Source organism: Physeter macrocephalus, chromosome 5 (assembly GCF_002837175.3).
Source record: "Physeter macrocephalus isolate SW-GA chromosome 5, ASM283717v5, whole genome shotgun sequence".
Lineage (NCBI taxonomy): Eukaryota > Metazoa > Chordata > Mammalia > Artiodactyla > Physeteridae > Physeter > Physeter macrocephalus.
The window spans coordinates 57,873,799-57,887,256 of NC_041218.1; the positions used below are offsets into that span (position 1 = coordinate 57,873,799).

The 13,458-nt window shown below is 39.1% G+C and overlaps 1 protein-coding gene across 7 annotated transcripts in view; it reads right to left on the minus strand.

The window, feature by feature from the left end:
* Positions 1–13,458, minus strand: part of CDK6 (cyclin dependent kinase 6) — a 236,923-nt gene that overhangs the window by 126,417 nt on the left and 97,048 nt on the right. The window lies entirely within an intron of this gene.

A 13,458-nucleotide genomic window follows, 5' to 3' on the forward strand; every position in this document is an offset into this window, starting at 1 on the left:
TGGCAGCACTTACTGCTGACAGTATCAGCTAGCATGGAGGAGGGGGGCATTCAGAAAATAAACCAATGTCACATCTTCTTCTAATTTTAGAGCTGATAAAATCCGATACAAAATTTAAAACTCGGAAACTGTCTGAAAGTAGGAATTTAAGATAGTGACCATGATATGGCCCTCTGAAATCTGGGGTTAATAAGACTGACCTGCCCCCCTCCCCAAATATTGTGAGAATGGTGTGTAAAGGGAGGATGGAATGATTTTGTTCATATAAAGGTTAGAGAAATGATTAGGCAGCATCAGGGGCTTCAGAGCTGGCAGGGGCTGTGAGGATACACTTGTTCATCAGCTGGACTGTATTTGGTTATTGGTTTACAGTATCGGTATCTCCTTCAGGGAGTTCTATCTTTACATCCTGGCTTATTCAAAACCAAAGCCTTAGTTTTCCACCTATAAAAAGGAGAAAACAGTGCTTACTTTTCATAATACGAGATTTAAATGAAGTAACGCATGTAAAGAAGTAGCTTCTGGCACACGGTTAGTATTCAACAAATGATAATCGGTGAAGTGTCCCGTTTCCTGGGGGAGACAGAGTAACAAACAACTAGAAGAAAATGTGGCCAGTGCCACAAGGTCAGTGAACAAAGCACTAAGCAAGTGTGCAATGACACAGGTGTACTGGAATTCTTTTTGAGCTCCACCTAAATGGACCTGATGAACTGGCCGGGGTTACCTTCTAAGTTTCCAAAGATGGAAACTCTGGAGAAGACTGCACTGTTGAGGGACAGAGAGTCCTTCAAGACTTAAGAACCACTGAGGGTAAAACAACTTGGAATGAATAAACAAGAGTGTGAAAATGAAGCACAAAATGTTAACGAAAGTAATCTACTGCTGCAGCAAATAAGTCTTTATTGGAAACACATGCACATGACTTGTAAGCAGTGGATTTTAAACAGCATGACTAACCTAAACTAATGTCATGCTGGCTTGTCATCTTTAGCTTCTTATACACTAAGCACCAACCATTTAAAACAGTACAAAGAATAAATGTGCTTGGTTCATGTTTCATTGTTCAAACAGCTTAAGCAGCCAATTAGTAGAATAAATATGTAAAAATTTGAACCAATTAATTATACTAATAAGGCCTATCTTAATTTATGAAAAGCCTGAACTACTGAGTTTAAATACATATGTATTGCTTTTATTTGTGTATTTATACAGCACACACTACATTTTTCTTAATTATAAAATTGGTACATGCTTAATGCATACAGAAGCTTTTTAAAAATTTTATTAAAAATCCAGACGAAGAACAAAAATCATGCAAAATCCCACCACTCAGAGAAGAGAGAAAACTTTACTGTTAACGTTTATCTTTCACGTCTTTTAAACAGATACTGCTATATTTGGAGGTATAAATATATTATATCTCTATATAATATATAAATATTATAAACAATATATGTCACATACAGTATATTAATATATAAATATAACATATATTTATAAATAAAAATTGTTATTCTGTACACATTTTACAGTTGTTTTAAAAACATTTAACAATTCATTACGAATATTTTGCCACTTCAACAAAATTCTTCTAAAATATAACTTTTTTATACATTATGATTTTTAATGGCTGCATAGTTTTCCTTCTATGCCATAATCATTATTATTTGGTTTTAGTTGTGTTATTTTGGTACATATACTAAGAGTCTAGTTCTCCTCTGTTTAAAGGCTAGTGTAGATGAAAATGACTTCTTAACATCATATAAAAGCACAGTTTAGACAGTGAGAACACATATACTGGCACTGACATTGATTCCATGTAAATGACACCTATGGATGTATAAAACGTTGGTTCTACATAAGAATTACCACTCTTTAGATTTTATTAGGCTACTTAAATTTTTTTTTGGTTAGCAAACTGGGTTTTCTTTTAAACCTATAATATCCAGCTACAATTAGAGTTTTGAACTAGTGAGACTTGAGTTAACGATTTTTAAAAAAATGGCCAAAAATCTCATTTCCTTCAGTAATTCCATTGCGAGGTAGGTTGATGAGCATTATGGGCTTGTAATAAGTATGATTTTGGGACCCACCCCAGTCTTTCATCGGAACATCTAATCTGAAAAGGGAACACCTAATCTGAAAAGGGAACACCTAATCTGAAAAGGGAAATATATGCACCTATGTTAGGAACTCTGGTCACAAAGAGAATGAGAACTCTGGTCCCATTTCCTGAGAATTATATGAATGAATCAACTGTAACACTAAACAAGGCAAGAAAAAAAAAACACCTTTCCTTCAGAATCACAAGCAGTGCTTTGATCAAAGACATTTCAAAGGATTCTCTACTTAAGCTTATCATCTGTTCTATCTCAATTTATAGTATCATGAGACATACTTTTAAATTAGCTCCTCAAGATTTTAAACTAAATTAATCTGTCTTATACAAGACTCCAATATTTCACACTAATCCTAGAGATGCGATGCAATGAAACTACGGATACTGCCAATTAAGTTAAACATAGGTTTAAAACCTTTGAATGTTACAATGCACAATTCTGGTATAAAATGTCTAGTCACACTAATGATAAACAGTCACTGGAGGCCCTCAATCTGTATCTTTCTGAAACATGTGACATGGGAGCATGTTTCAACAGGACACCATCATGGAATGAAGTCTGGCTCCCAGTGACTTTAGATGGGGTTTTATCCTTGGCAACTCCCCTAAAAAGACTCTGGACTTCAGTCTGAACACCAGAAGTCTTCAAAGCCTTGTAACAACAATTAGTTTCTCTTAGGTGTTCTAGAGCAGTAATCCTCTTACTTCTTTGAAAACAAAACAAACAAGCAAACTGAAAATCTACCTTCAGCTTTTCTAACGGGAAAAAGTTTTATCACGGGGTCTTTTTTTCCAACTACACAAAAGGTATGATTAGTTTCAAAAGATACTGAAGGGCTTCCCTGGTGGCGCAGTGCTTAAGAATCCACCTGCCAATGCAGGCACATGGGTTTGAGCCCTGGTCTGGGAAGATCCCACATGCCACGGAGCAGCTAGGCACGTCAGCCATGACTACTGAACCTGCGCTCTAGAGCCCGTGAGCCACAACTGCTGAGCCTGCATGCTACAGCTGCTGAGGCCCACGCGCCTAGAGCCCGTGTTCCACAGCCGGAGAGGCCGCCACGGTGAGAAACCCGCGCACCGCAGCGAGTAGTCCCCGCTTGCGGCAGGTGGAGAGAGCCTGTGCACAGGAGTGAAGACCCAATGCAGCCAAAAATAAATAAATAAGATAAATAGATATTGAAAACACCAACTTATTCCATACAGTAAATCACAAAACTGACAGCTCTCAATAGACAATTCTGTATTTTTGGATGCATGACAGCTCTCAATAGACAATTCTGTATTTTTGGATGCATCTACCTAAATCTAAGTGATGTATTCACATCCTCAAGGTTTTAGCAACAAAAGTATACATCAGTAGCTTATCTACTTAAAAATTTAAAATAAGACATATACAACTTGTACAAAGATAATCATTTTTTTCTCCTTACAATGTGTAAATCACAGTCTTTTCAAATTTGTTATCCAAGTTTTGACAGAAGTGTCTTCATAACGATTTGTTGTTTCTTATGAAGATCTCCTACCCAGTTTGCTTCTTATGAAGGATGTTAAAGGAATCTCACAGATCAACACAACAAAGGTTTTTTTTACACTAAACTGGTAACTGTTGACTTAAGGTAGGGATTATAATTACAGGAATAGAAGTAACAGATCATGTGATGATAAAGTCATAAAGCAGAGGACTACTGACAATAATGAGGGCCAGTCCCGGGATCTCTTTGTTTTTCCTTTTTTGCTGATTACTAATATATATTTGAAAATTTTAACTGTGGTAAGATACACATAAAATTTACCATCTTAACCATTTTTAAGTGTATAGTTCAGTAGTAAGTATATTCACGCTGTTGTACAACCAATCTTCAGAACTTTTTCTATCTTGCAAAACTGAAACTCTATTCTATACCCACTAAACAGCTCTTCACTTCTCCCTTCCTCCCAGACCCGGTAACCACCCTTCTATTTTCTGTTTCTGTGAATTTGGCCACTCTAGATACCTCATATGAGTGGAATCATAATGTATTCGCTTTTTGGTGACCGGCTTATTTAATTTAGCATAATGTCCTCAACGTTCAGCCTGATGTAGCATGTGTCAGAATTTCCTTCCTTTTTAAAGCTGACTAATATTCCATTGTGTGGATATACTACATTTTGCTTGTCCATTCATCTGCTGATGGACACTTGGGCTGTTTTGGCTATTGTGAAGAATCTGCTACGCACATAGGTGTATAAATACAAATATCTCTTTGTGACCCTGCTTTCATTTCTTTCGGATGTATATGCCCAGAAGTAGAATGGCTGAATCTAGTCCCAGGATATTTAAAAAAATCACAGTTCTCCTGTAAAATGTGCTACAATATTACTATATAAGCAATGAAGTAGTGAATAACAAAGCCTAGTCCTGGGTAGTCAATCAGGTGGGTTCATTCATGCACTGGAGATTTCACTCACTCCTTCCACTTTTGCGCTCAAGGAGAATCTGCCTGAAGTTACCACATCAAGCTTATTGTACCTTCCACACCCATACTCTACTTCAAAACTTGACAGTGGCTTCTTCACACTTTCACTGATCAATTCACAATGTTAACAATGGGTCGCCAAGACCGCATTATAAACAGGATATCCCCCTACTTCTCACTCTGGTCCACAGGAGTACCCAGAGAATGCTTCATCCCGAATCACAAAGGGCAAAACAATTTCCGACAAAGCAAGAGGAGGGTTAAAGCAGGTTCCTTAAAGCTTCAGATTACCTGGAAAGTAGTAATTGGTAAATTGAAAGTAAGTAATAAATGGGAGGACCTGGAGATGAGCCACAAGCCACATGGCAGCTTTGTTCCAAAGGGAGGGGAGGGGAGATCTAGCTGAGGAAGGCAACACACGTCCTTGGGGCTCTTCAGCAGAAACAAAGGCAAGGCCCCTCCCTCATTGCAAGTGCTGGCTTTCTACTTTTACTGCTTCTATGCAACTGGATAAAAGCATAATAAAAGTGGTTTCTTATATAAATTTTATTAACAAAATACGTATTCTAAAGAGAGAATGAAAAGGAGCCATGTATTGTTCATTCCTGGAAGTGATGTTAACACTGAGTAAGTAAAGGATCAGTCTCAACTAACTAGAAATAAGAAAATCACCACTGATTTTCACCAAGCCTGGAAATATTGTTGGTGTTTGAGGGAAAATGCAATGGCTAAATGGACAGTCTGAAAGAAGGAATCATTATCTCATCATGACGGCTATTATTAACCCACAGTGGAAAGTCACTGGGAACTGAAACTACAAATAACGATGTTAATTATAACTTCTTCAGAGCAAGATGTAAAAATCAACATTGCATAAACAAGAAAATACAAGGTATAAGTGACGAGGATTTTGGCTAATGCCCCAAATGGTTTTCGTTCTAGATACATTGTTTTGTGATCCTTTTAAAATCATTTAACAATATATTGTGGATATTTCCTCATTTTAACACATACTCTTTATAATAAAATTTTTTTTAACAGTATGTTTTTTAATGGCTGTATCTGGACAAAATATCTTCATGTCTTTCCCCATTCTCCTCAATTCCCTCTTTTGAGAATTTTCCTCTCACTCCGTATTTCCCTCCTCTCCAAACGAGGTAATATATCAGAGAAGTTGGTTTTCCACAGAGTGGAGCAAATTATAATTTGCCTACTGTAGCAGACATTGTTGGTTGCCAGCCATGAAGGACTGGTCCAAGGCAACCACATTCCCGTTTGCTAGGAACTGATCTAGAGATGGACATGGGACCCAGTCCTGGCTAATGAGACATATGGGCAAGGTTTGGAAAGAATTTTTCTCCTAATAAGAAGACCACTGTAGAAAACTCTCTGCTGTACTTCCTCCTCACCTCCCAGCCCTCACTCTCCACCTGTGCATCTCACACCAAATGCTACTGCTTCAGGGCATGAACTTGCTACTGTAGCAATCACCTTGAAACATAAAGGGAGACATCACCTGCAAAAACGGAAATGCCCGAGTGTAATGAGGGAAAGAGTCTGGGTCTTTGATGACATCACTGAAGAGCTGAATCAACTTTGGGGCTGCCCACCTCTAGCCTTGTAGTTAGGGCAACAATAATGCTCTAACTTCAAGCCATTTTTTTCATCGTGTTGTATAATTTGCAGTTGAAAATTATTCTAATGAATGTAACTTAACTAAAATTATATTAAGTAAAACCTGTTAAGTAAGGTCACAACCTTTCATTTATAGCCCCCCCCACCAAAACGCCCCCCATGGGGTCTGTACCAACATTCTTTTGTTGCCAATTATCCCATCCAAGTGGTTATCCTTTTGTCTTTGAGACTTATGCCTCCTTCAATTAATGCTCACAAAATCCCCTTTCTCATTGCTATCATTTACTGTCAGTCCTTCATATTCCTCAGGGACTGTGGCTCATCCTCTCTAGCCCACACTCACCATATTTCTGCCTGGCTTCAGCATCCCAAGAACACCTTAGCTTCAGAGAACTCTGATTTCTTCAACTCCATTCCATTTTGTGCTATCTACTCCCACAGCTAAAACCAGGAATGTGTTATTACTTAACTCTCATCTTTTTTTTAATTAAAAATTTTAAAAGTTACTTTAATTACATTTATTTGGATATCAAAATACCACTTAAATTTACATAAACTTATTAGACAGCATAATTAATTAAACTTGGAGAGCAACTTCTTCATGCATCGTTCGTTAAATCTGCCATTCCCTCAAGTCTCTGGTTCCACGGTCACTCTATCTTATCCTCTATACAAAGCTTAGTCCTCAATTAGCCCAATTGCTCTCTTTTTCAGCTGTTGTACCTGTGTTGCAGAGAGCTGTTAAGAGGGAAAAATGATCACATACATGTCTATTATCAATATGAAGTCAGTCCCCCAACCCTGACTACGTTAGTGCCACCAGGTAATCGTACAGGTCCCTAGTTAGCCCTCACTGTCCCTGTAGGCTAAATTTTCACTGCTGTCCCCCTACCTTATGATCTCTCTTCCTTCTCTTAGCACACTAGTGTGCATTCCACTTCCGAGAGAAATACAGACGATCAAGGGAAGGCTACCAGCTTCCTGTGCTCCACCTATACGTTTATAAGCACTGGCATCTACCCCTCTCCCTCACCTCCTGGTGGAAAAGCTTTCTTTCCTTCTATGCAGTATGCATCTTCTTCCTATGCTCTAGATCTCCTTCATTCCAGCTTCCTTAAGTCCTTCCCCTCGCTCGACTAACCATTCCCCTTTTCTGTATCTGGGACTTCCCTTTCAATTGTCCCTTAACCAATAAACAACCCAAGCAACCCCCTTCCTTCCTTAGCCAGTGGTCTTGACTCAGCGGTGCACATTTTCTCATTTCCCATCCACACCGCATCGCTGCAGTGAATGGAGATGCGGCAGCTCTTGGAAGATCACCAGTAACCCACCTGGCTTGCAACAACCAATAGGATGTTCCACTCCTAACTGAATCCTGCCATGGCCTTTCACACTGGATCCCTCTCTCCTCTTCACTGTTCTCCAAAATGGAAAGATCTTTTACATTTCTGATTAGAAATGTAATGCATCTTCACTGTTAAATTTAAAAAAATCAAAACACAAGGAAAAAAGGAAAGAAATACCACCCACGATTCCTCCATCCAGAGGTAACCACAGTTAACATATTTGTGTATCCTTTCATAATTTTTCTATACATGTATACTCATACATATAGTTATTTTCTGTTTTAAAAATGAAATGCTAGTGTATACAATTTTGTAATTGTCTTTTCAAATCATAATATTGAACGCATTTGCATGTCAGTAAATACAGGTCTACTGCTCGATTTTTTTGATGTGGGCCATTTTTGAAGTCTTTACTGAATTTGTTACAATGTTGCTTCTGTTTTATGTTTTGGTTTTTGGCCAAGAGGCATGTGGGATCTCAGCTCCCCAACCAGCTATCGAACTCACACACCCTGCATTGGAAGGTGAAGTCTTAACCACTGGACCACCAGGGAAGTCCCTATTGCTCAATTTTTAATGGTTGTGTGCTATTCCGTTTTTTTAATATACTATCTTAGGCAAAGGTTTTAAGCATTTATTAAATTATCCACTTTTTAAATGCCATTTTTATCATGTTCTATATTACTTGAGCTTGTTTCTGGATTTTGACTCACCTGGTTCAGTTTAGAGTACTTTCTCTCTTTTTTTTTTTTGCGGTAGGCGGGCCTCTCACTGTTGTGGCCTCTCCCGTTGCGGAGCACAGGCTCCGCATGCGCAGGCTCAGCGGCCGTGGCTCGCAGGCCTAGCCGCTCCACGGCATGTGGGATCTTCCCGGACCAGGGCACGAACCCGCGTCCCCTGCATCGGCAGGCGGACTCTCAACCACTGCGCCACCAGGGAAGCCCTAGAGTACTTTCTCTTTTAATAATAAAATATTTAGAATATATTTTCATATCAGGGCTGGTTTCCTCTTCCCATTCTCTGTAAAATGTTCCTGGATATTCTTACATGTTACTATTCTGGACTGCTTTTAAGATCATTTTATTGACTTCCCATATCTTCCCTCAAATTCTTTTAGTATTTTCACTGATTTTTGAAGAAACTATAGATTAATTGGGGGAAAACTGATACTTCTACAATAGTGAGTCTTTCTTTACACAACATGGTATGGTTCTTTTTTTATTCAAGTCTTCTTCTAGGTCCCTCAGTAAAGTTTTGTCATTTAAAAAAATATAACTCCTACACCTCTGAGGCCCCCACTAGAGTGGATCTCACTCTCATCCTTCCTTACATGTACTATTCTGTTTCCCCACCAATCTCCTTCCTCAAATCCATCATTTACTCTCTGGCAAAGCTGATCTTAAACCTGCAAAGGTGATCTGCGAACCTGAACCTGTCAGATCATTCTCACGCTTGAACACCATCAGACAAAGCCCACCTAGCTCTCTGGCCTTGCCTCCTGGAATTCCTGTGGACTTCCTCCATCTTCACTCACTCATTGCCTTACAGCCTCATCTTCTGATGAGAATTAGGGTCTGTTTTAATCACTCTTCCTCCACATACACTAGACTCCCAGCCCACTGTATTTACACGTACCAATAAATGTTCAATGACTTTTCAGAGAGAAGTGAGGCCCAAACTAAATTGGAAATGACCAAGAAATCTACAAAAGCTGTTAGCTTAAAAGGAAGTTACTGATTCCTCCCAAGAAGGAATCCTTTAGCAGGTAACAAAACTCCAGGGAAATCAGAAAAAAACAGGTTTGGATTAGGGCATATAGGGACCAAAGAGGCATAGCATATAAATCAGTATTCCTACCTCTTATTAAAACCTCTTCCTATGTGTGTTAAGACTTTCAGTTCATTGTTTCATAAATATAATACTCCTAGGCCTATAATGAACACATTTTTCTACAGCTAGGGGTATCACTACAAGCAAGTCACATACCCTCTCTCATCCCTAAGAGAAGCATTCTATGGATCAAATCGCTTTGCCTGAGTCATCACTTGGATGCAGAACTGGACAACTGGCTAAGTTTCCTAATAGTACTATAATTTCATATCGTCACATCAGTGTTTCTCAGAGTGTGGTGTCTCAGTCCCATGCTACTGACTAAATTCTATTTCATCTTCGCCACTAGCGAATTGACTAACCAAGTCCTAACTTTTCTGGACCTCAGTTTTTCATTTACAAAAATCAGGATAAATCCTGTCCTGCCTCTGTGGAACTGAGATATTTGATTATTTTATATAATATACTTGATTTGTCAGGTATATAATGCAAAATTTTAAGGGCTATTGAGCTGGACTGTAAATTCTCTGAGGAATGAGAATGTGGTACACCTTTATACTCTCCACAGCATCCAACAGGGTACCTTACACAGAGAAATCTGTTGATTTTACTTGATTTGATGAATCACTCAGTAGTCTATCGATAGGCATTAAGCTGAAATATAATGACTTTTGCTTTTGGCTCTGCACAGGAGTTATACAGAATATCCTCACTAATTAAACTGATTCCTGAGTCATTAGTGAAAAGGCTACAATCCTGCATTGTGGTTTATCCCTTATTCGCTAAGAATTTACTGAATGCCAAGTGGAGGCGCAAAAGAAGTACAAAAGAAATTCCCCTTGGAAATGTATATAACTTAAGGGAGCCACCTGCACGTGAGATATAAATTTCCATTTTTGAGGGCAGTATGATTTAAAAGAAAGAACACTGGATTTAGAGCTGAAAGCACTGGATCTGAATTTTTGCTTACTAGTTATATAATCTAAGGCTGGTCACTTGCAACTGTTGTGGGCCTGGGTTTTCACACTTATAAAAATGGAAATAATCTCAAAAAGGAGAGACTTAATAAGATACTATATAATATTATACTATATATGTATATATAAATATATATAGTATTTAAGTAGAATATTAAATATTTAAGTACTTTATAGAGTATAAAGTACACACACATAATGAATTGCTAGCATTTATTAAAAAGAAACATGAAACCCCTATTATGTGTAAGGCATTGTGCTAGGTGATGTTACACACACCTAAGACAGAGACCCAGGGAGCTCCTGTTTTAACAGGGAGAGAAGACATAAATATGCACCTACACACTTCAGTCAGCATATGGCAAGGACCACAAGTGGCACAGGGGCTACAGGCAATGAGTAAGCACTGAGGAGGAAGCAGCATCCCAGCCCATCTTGGCGGTGGGCTACTATTCAGTTTGATGTGGGGAAGCATCTGCCTAGAAGACCACACTGGCAGAGGCTTAGAGGAGGGCAAGTGCTTAGGTATTTGGAGACCAGTAACAGTCTCCAGAGGGGGTGCACTGCTAAATGGGACCGCACTGCTAAGAGCTTTGTTGCTGGCCTGGTGCAGGGAGTTTATAGTGTCATGTCTTGTAGTCAGTAGAAAACTGGTGAAAATGTGTAAAAAAATGGCATATTATTATTGATATTTTAGCACACAGAGTGGATGGGAGGTGCTGTAAGAAGGCTATTATTCTACTCTGGACATAGGATAGTAAGAGTCTGAACTAGAACATTAGAAACATTAGAAAGGGAAAGAGAGGAAAGGCAATCCAAGAGACAAATGCAATACGTTAGTGTTTGTTTCCACAGGTCAACTTTAGTGAGCCATCTTCTGAGTGCTCTGCTACATCTCCAGGTTAGACACTAGGTGAACTTGGGCCTGCTATTTAACCTCCACTTCCCCTCCCCTCACATCCAGCCTTGGTTTCCTCATCTGTAAAATGCAGATAATACTTTCCTGAGGGAGGCTGTGAGGACTAAAAACAATGTGTGAATTTCCCAGCTTGCTACCAGCTTCAGAACTGGTGCCATGAAACAAGAAGAGGACCTCCCATTAGCAATGGCATCTAGCAACACCCTAAGTTCAGATCTATCTAGTTTTCTCCAGTTAGGACATGAACAGTCTCCCATCTTCCCAAACAGTCATTACTAAGGTCAAAAAACACCACTGTGTGCATAGTATACAATCTTAAAAATATTTATTATTTTATTTAAATCAAGTGTTATGTTGCATGTTCTTAATTCTGAAAGTCTAAAGCTTGCTACCATTTTAGGGTTTCTAGGAGGGTCCTTAGAAATCATCTGTTATTATTCACTGAGTGCACTGTATGTCTCTCTTTGTGTATGACCCAACTTTCTAAGGTGGTTTTAAGTTGCTTTTTACCTAACCTGGGACTGATTTTTCTATGGAGCCTCCAACTGTTGAGGTTCCCTCAAACCATCCTATGGGTGTTTTCATGGGATAATAACAGTTTACTATAAAAATGCAAGATAAACTTTTACTTAATCAATATATATTCAGAAGTTACTACTGAGTAGGGAAAAACATTACTAATGAATTTTTTTACATAATTAACTTTGGTTGCTTTTCCAGCTTAAATAAGAACTAGAATTTGTGATATTATTTCCTTATGTTATGCGTTAATGCTGAACTGTGTGCATTCCAATACAGAGAGGGGGAGAGGAGCAAAGGAAAGTGTTCTCTGAAAAGAACACAGCTTCATTTGGTCAAAAAAAATGGTCTTTACAAGAGTTTTTATTATAGGTCGTAAAACATTGCTTACCACAATGTACCTCTTCCTTGAAAAAGAAAAGCAATCCCTGCAGTGGTGAGAAGCCGAAAACAACACACTGAGCGTATTCGTGCCTCCTTCCCATAAACACATCTGTGCATATTATCTGTTTTGGGTTGAGCTGCATGCACAGCTGTTTATGGGGGCTCAGAAGAGGCAGTGCTTCAACATTTTTTATTTTGTGTTGTTTCAAGGACTGAATTTTTAAGCTGAAGCCTGTTAGGAGAGAGGCAGCAAATGCATCTCCAGGGGAAGGAGGACCATATACTCCTGGCTAATAACTTCTTCAATCTACAGGAAGAAGAGACTCTGGGTGGTCATATCTAGTCAGGAAAAGCATGGAGGCCAAGAGAAAAGGGGGAATCTTTAGGCTAAATAGAATTGAAGAGCATTCACCAAGACAAAAAACAAACAACAAAAAAAACCCAAGAGAACTTGGTTAAGAACCTAAGGACTATCTTACAAAGAATTCAGCAGGTTAACATTAAAATAGGCCATTCAATAGGAACTGTCTAGGGGAAGATGGACAGCACCAAGGCTAGGAAACTCTTAGTCTCAACAGCACTCAAATACTAAGTAGATTTAAATCTACTAAACGTACAAATGTACTAAAATCAGGTAGATTTTATACACCGAGTACTGTTCTGGTTTAAGGATGCCCCTCCCCTAAATATTTTCTCGGCCCACCTAAAACCCCCAGTCAGCTTTTTGGATCATTCTCTTTCCAGGCACCATAAAAATCATCTTCCACTTCTCCTTAAACTGATCCTCCAAGGCCTCACCTTGGTAAATACCTGCCCATCCAACTCCTACAATTAAGACTGCTGAACACTCCCTAACACCATACACAAAAATAAACTCAAAATGGATTAAAGACCTAAATGTAAGGCCAGACACTATCAAACTCTTAGAGAAAAACATAGGCAGAGGGGCTTCCCTGGTGGCACAGTGGTTGAGATGGTGGCACAGTGGTTGAGAGTCCGCCTGCCGATGCAGGGGACACGGGTTCGTGCCCTGGTCCTGGAAGATCCCACATGCCGTGGAGCAGCTGTGCTCGTGAGACATGGCCGCTGAGCCTGCGCGTCCAGAGCCTGTGCTCCGAAACGGGAGAGGCCACAACAGTGAGAGGCCCGCGTACTGCAAAAAAAAAACCAACAAAAAAAAACATAGGCAGAACACTCTATGACATAAATCACAGCAAGATTCTTTTTGACCCACCTCCTAGAGAAATGGAAATAAAAACAAAAATAA